The sequence below is a fragment of the Tupaia chinensis genome, unplaced genomic scaffold (genome assembly GCF_000334495.1).
Source record: "Tupaia chinensis unplaced genomic scaffold, TupChi_1.0 Scaffold000318_1, whole genome shotgun sequence".
Lineage (NCBI taxonomy): Eukaryota > Metazoa > Chordata > Mammalia > Scandentia > Tupaiidae > Tupaia > Tupaia belangeri.
Genome location: NW_006159811.1, coordinates 59,628 through 66,054, shown reverse-complemented (window position 1 = coordinate 66,054; position 6,427 = coordinate 59,628). Strand labels below are relative to the sequence as shown.

At 39.2% G+C, this 6,427-nt stretch overlaps 1 pseudogene; it reads left to right on the top strand.

Moving 5' to 3' along the window:
- Window positions 1–3,742: 3,742 nt before the first annotated feature.
- LOC102495860 (40S ribosomal protein S6-like) lies at window positions 3,743–4,740 on the top strand (annotated as a pseudogene).
- Window positions 4,741–6,427: the final 1,687 nt, after the last annotated feature.

Sequence of the window (6,427 nt, the reverse complement as noted above, 5' to 3'; positions counted from 1 at the left end):
CGGCTTAGCAGGGCTCCAGAGGGGACACGCCGAGCCCGGAAGGGCCCGGGACGTCCCGTGACCAGACGCAGCCTTGGCCAATATAGGTTCTTTTCTCACATGTGAATTTTGAGAGTGTCTTTGTCTGCTATTGTGTTGCTAAAAGAAATATTCGAAACTGGATGACTTATAAAGAAATAGAGATTTATTTGACTCAGGATTCTGGCAGATGGAAAGCCCAAAGATATAGAGCTGCCATCATGCAACCCTACAGAGCTGCAGGGGCTCTCTATTTTATAACAACTTACTCTTGTAAGAACTAACCCTTTCTCAGAGAATTAGAACTCAGATTTCTCACAAGAAAGGAATAATCCATTCATTAATCTGGTGCTCCATGATCTGATCACAACAGTTCAATTACTGCTCACTAAGATTAAATTCTAAAACATGAACCTTTGGGAGACAAACCATTACTCAAACTATTACAGTTTCTCTTTCGTTACTCCTATAGTAAATGATGCCTCATGCCTTGTACTCCTTCTGAACCCTGTGGTTCATGTGACCAAAGAGCCTATCACCACCACTGGTCTGAGACTGGAGTGGAGGACCACACACAGATAGTCTTCTTTCTTTCAGAATGTGGGTCAAGGTCATCTTATAGAGGTGAGGGAAGTAGAGAATGGGACAAGTGTTCAGAGTAGCTTTCCAGGGAAAATGTGATTGGGAGCTGACTCAGGATAGGTTGGGAAATGAGTGGAGAATACATATGAGATCAGAAAACCCAAGTCTGCAATGGCTTGAATCTTTAGGGTTGTGTTATTCTCTCCAGCTGTGCATGGCAGCCTCAGCGTAGGCATAGAGAAGATGGATTGCTGAAAGAATCTGGAGTTGGAGGTTAGCAGGGGGTATGTGGCAGAAGGCAAAGGGTCGAGGAAATGGAAGGTGCTGACAAGAGAGAAGTTGAAATGATGCACCATGGGGTCCTGGCTCAGCAGGGAAGGAAATGAAGCCAGAGGGAGCTGATGGACTAGCAGAGAATGGAGGGATCAAGGGAGTGGAGGTCTTGCTGAGGTCAACATGCTGGTGAAAAATTGGAATAGGGTATGAGCAAGCTGGACCTCCTCCTCTCCATTTCTGTTTCCGCATGACTGTAATTAGTTAGTGCTGCTGCTGTGGCTCTCCCTGGTGTACATTTTAATGACTAAAAACATTATTACAAATGGGCACTAAATGTGCCATTAAAATAGTTCTGCTCTACATTCAAGTGTGCTCAACAAAAAGTACCAGACTCAACTGACTATTGGAATGAGAAAGAAAGGAGAAATACAGGGAACCAGCCAAAAAAACTAAGTCACTTTTTGTAAATTGCTTAAAACCATTAAATAAATTAAGCTGCTTTGGGGTATTTGCATACATTTTGTGGAGTTCCCATTTAGCAATTACTGTTCCTGCAGCAAGATCAATAAAATATGCATCCACAACCATACAGAGAAAACATGTCCAGGGACTTCAAGTTTGGGTCTTCTTAAGGTTAGCTAATCAAAATGTATTAAGTTCAGCACCAGACTTTCTTTGTTTGTACTTTTGTTTTTCTCAACCAGTATAATACATGATTCCAAAATCAAAATGATATGAAAGGTAAAGGAGGATGACAAGTCTCAATCTACCTTGTCTATGTCCTCCCTGCTACCTTTGACCTTATATTAGATTGTTGGGAAAGTCATGTTGTATTTTTCTATGGTTTTCTATGTAAAAATGCGTCATGACTTCCCCTCAATCCAATATTTTGATCCTTCCAATCCAGGCAGCTACAAATATGTATACTCTTTTTTTTTTTTTTGAGAGGTTTTTGCTATAGGGCGTGTGCACTCACCAGACAGACAGAGACAGACAGAGAGACAGAAAGCGAGAAATCACCCCCCAGGGGGGATGGTCATGCCGCAATCCCTTCTCCTCCATTCTCCTCTCAGGATCTTGGGCAGGCACGCACACGTGCCCGGTGTGAGTTTTAAGCCACCGGGTCCAGGACGCAAACCACGGTCAACTACGTGGAAGTCCAGTGACATAGCCATTATGCTAACTGCTGGTCTCCAAATATGTATACTCTTATTTCTTATTTTCCTCATATAGAGGTTTGCAGACCATAAACATTGTTAAGCACCTGATTTTATTTCCCATTTAACAATAGATCCAGAGATACCTGCTTATCTTTATAGATGTCAATACTTTACAGCTGTATAATATTCCATGATATAGATGTGCCATAATTTATTTAACCAATCCTGCTTAGGTAATTTCCAATCTTCTTACAGTATTTCATAAAGTACTTACTTTGTATGAAGTATCTGTAGTGAAAGTCTTAGATGTACTGTCACTGGGCTAAAGGGTAAATGCATTTGTAATTTGGTAGTTGTTGCCAAATCCCACTCCAAGGGATTTGCATTCCCACTGGCTTTCACTACTGTAAGACTACTTGTTTGGGGAAGTATTTCAGTATTGAATGTACCTACTAACCACACAGTTTGAAGTCAGAGTCAGGGTATTTTTGAAAGCTGTTAGGATATTAAAATAATGAACACCATGACAGGGCTAGGGTTTGTGCTAGTATTTCAGTCTTAAATAAAATCTAATCAGTTTCTCATAATGACCTATGTAGGCACAGAGTGTGACCATGTTGTATCACCAACTCTAACATTCAAAGGGTAATTTTTAATAACAAAGGGCTTCAGATTCATTCATTTAACATACCTTTAGTAAGCAGCTGCTATGCAGTTGCCAGATGAGGAATATGAGTGCTGGTTCTTTTTCTGTTTTATATATTAAGCAGTCTTCAACATTTGCTCACATATACTCCTTAAGAGAATTTTGAAAAACTTAGTATCTATCCCCTTATACATTTTAAGTATAAAGAGAAGTTGAAGTGATAAAGGATGGATTTTCACCATACTGTAAGTACTGACCTTTTAGATAAAGTATTATAAATATAGAACTTTTGAATAAAATTGTTACATCATTCTTTAAAGAACATCCAATGGAATCTAAATACTGATTGGATATCAACCATCACCACTTTAAAAATATATAAACAAAGTCACCTTTTACAGGCTGAACATTGACATCATTCATTTATTTTTCTCTTGAAGTCATTTTCCATTCCACTTTCCCCAAGGAATTTTATCTTTATGTAATACATTTTATGTGTGAAAGTCTATAGACCACCATATCATAATTCTCTGCTGCAAAATATGTATATACATTGACATTTTAATTAAATTTTCTCTTCCAGCCATCAAGCTATAAATGTTAAAACATTATTAACTGAATTACTTTTATGACTATTAATAGCACACAACTAGTCACAATAACATAAATATACAGCTTGGTAAATAATTTTAAAACACATGCTTTTACTGAAAATGCATTTCATACAATGGCTGGGACTATATTTTTATTAGTTTAATTAAATTTTAGTTCAATTGAATTGTGCGTGTTTCAGTATTGCTGGAATGAGACAAGAGTTGGTATCATTTCTACTGCTAGTTTCTATTTCTATAAGTAAAAATACTGAAAAATTTGTTCAGTAAATAAGATGAAAAAGAATTTTCACTATAGTGACATTTCTCCTTGTTTAAAATCCTGATGTACACTATTTTAGTCCATTCTCTGTTGCTTACTAATCACATACACAAAGCGGGATGAATTATAAGAATAAAGGTTTATTTCTCTTTTTTGTGGTGCCTTGGAGGAGATCAGCTGCTCCAAGATGAAGCTGAATATCTCCTTCCCTGCCACTGGCTGTGAGAAACTCATCGAAGTGGACAATGAACGCAAACTTAGTACTTTTTATGAGAAGTGTATGGCCACAGAAGTTGCTGCTGATGCACTTGGGGGAAGAATGGAAGGGTTATGTAGTCTGAATCAGCAGTGGAAACAACAAACAAGGTTTCTCCATGAAGCAGGGCATCTTGACCCACAGCCATGTCCACCTGCTACTGAGGAAGAAACATTCCTGTTACAGACCAAGGAGAACTGGAGAAAGAAAGCACAAATCTGTTCAGGGTTGCATTGTGGATGCTGATCTGAGCATTCTCAACTTGGTTTTTTTTTTTTTTTTAGAGATTTTCACTGTAGGGCGCATGCGCTCGCCAGACAGAGAGAGACATAGAGACAGAAAGCGAGAAATCACCCCCCAGGGGAGATGGTCACGTCGCAATCCCTTCTCCTCCATTCTCCTCTCGGGATCTTGGGCACGCACGCACACGCGCCTGGCGTGAGTTTTAAGCCACCGGGTCCGGGACACGAACCGTGGTCGACTACGTGGGAGTCCAGCGACATAGCCATTACGCTAACTGCTGGTTCCCTCAACTTGGTTATTGTAAAAAAAGGAAAGCAGGATATTTCAGGACTGACTGATACCATGATGTGTCATCACGTAGGTCCTAAGAGAGCTAGCAGAATCTGAAAACTTTTCTGTCTCTCTAAAGAGTATGATGTCCGCCAATATGTTGTAAGGAAGCCCTTAAATAAAGAAGGTAAGAAACCCAGGACCAAAGCACCTAAGGTTCAGCATCTTGTGACTCCATGTGTCCTGCAACACAAATGCAGGCATATTGCTCTCAAGAAACAACATACTAAGAAAAATAAGGAAGAGGCAGCAGAACTTTGGGCAAGAGAATGAAGGAAGCTAAAGAAAAATGCCAACAACAGATTTTCAAGAGACGCAGGGTTGTCCTCTCTACTTCTAAGTCTGAATCCAGCTAAAATGAGAATCCAGCTAAAAATGAGGCTCTATAAGAGAAACAAGTAAGATCAGATCTTAAAAAAAGAGAAAAAAGAATAAAGGTTTATTTAGCTCATGGTTTTGGAGGTCCAAGGTCATGTGGCTGTATCTGGTAGTGGTGGAGGGTTCTTCTTGCTGGTGGGATCTTTTGTTGAGGGTCTTCTTGCTTTTTGTATGTGTCTTGTGTCTCTGCTATGATCTCATTGCTTCCCCTTATAAGGCCACCAGGATTCGTAGGTGACTTTACATAAAATCCTGATAACCTCTCTTTCCACTCTAAATCCCACAGTTGGATTGAGTTTCCATCCTCCTAATACTGTTACAATGGTTCTCCAAATTTCAGCACATGAGTTTTGGAGTGACATATTTATATCCAAACTAATAACCAAAACATAATTTTAATATTCTGTTAATTGACAGTTTATTAAAATCTCCTGGAGTGTGGCTGAATAAAAACTATTGGGAACTAGTGACACACACAAATACACAAATATTTTCCAGTTGTCTCTTTGGCATTCTTGGGTTCTTTTTTTTTTTTTTAGCTTTATTTATTTCCTCAATGTGAGATAGAGAGAAAGAGAAAAAGACAGAGAGATAGATATCTCAACTGAGTCTCCATGCTATGATCTACCCCAGTCTAAAATAACCCAGATCACAGGCTCATGTGTGTGTGTGTACCTGGCATGCTCAGGGAGGTTCCAGGCCCAAGCTTTAGAGATAGTGTGTTTTGCCTTGAACTCCAGTCCCAACTATTGGGTTGTTGGAAAAGTCTTGGCATATTTTTTCTTTTTCTATGAAAAACTGCATCATGACTTTTCTAACAACCTACTAATTCATCAAGTCAGTCAAATGACTTTACTGTTCTTAGTAATAATTGTACTTAGCCCAGGTGGTTATAGTAAGATTTAAATAAAATAATCTAAGAAAAACTATGAACACAAGGTCAGGTCATTCAGTATTTATTCAACCCAAATGTCAACTCAGGTATATACAAATGAGTAGGCGACAGTTAGGCAAACACAGAAGAGCAACAGTGTTACACAACAGATGTGTGAGGTAGGCATTATTAGTCCCATTTTACAGATTGGGAAAGTTACAGGGGTTTAAGTAATATGGTTAAGGTTGCCAGCCAGTAAGTGGCAGAGCATAGAAGTGACTCAGAATGTTGGATGGGTTGTAGCCTTCCAAGTGTGTGGTGGCAACACCCTACTGGGTGTCCTAGACTAAAATATTATTCCATCTGAGAGGACAGTTTTGGATGTACACTCAGCACTGACTGCCTGGAGCAGAACCTTATAGTCTCTGGCCTGTGAATGTCTCACCAGCTCTGTAGGGCAGAGAGAGCATCCTCTTATGCATGAAGGGCATTCCAAGGTCAACAAAGCTCTTCAAGCTCCATAAAGAAAGCAGCTCTATAACTGGGGGTTCTTGTTAAGATAATAAAGCTCGAAAGGCCACTTTTAAAAGACGAGGTCACCTGGAGGGTTCCCAGGAAAAGCCAGATGCCCCAGATGTGCTATTTAACCTCCAGTTTTCATAAAATATACACATACTATAGGAATATATCCTTAATTATTTTACTTTTAGAAAATGATGACTCTAACATTGTTTAAATAAATTAAATAGATTCCTATTATTAGAAGCAAAGTGTCTTGCATTTTACAGGTG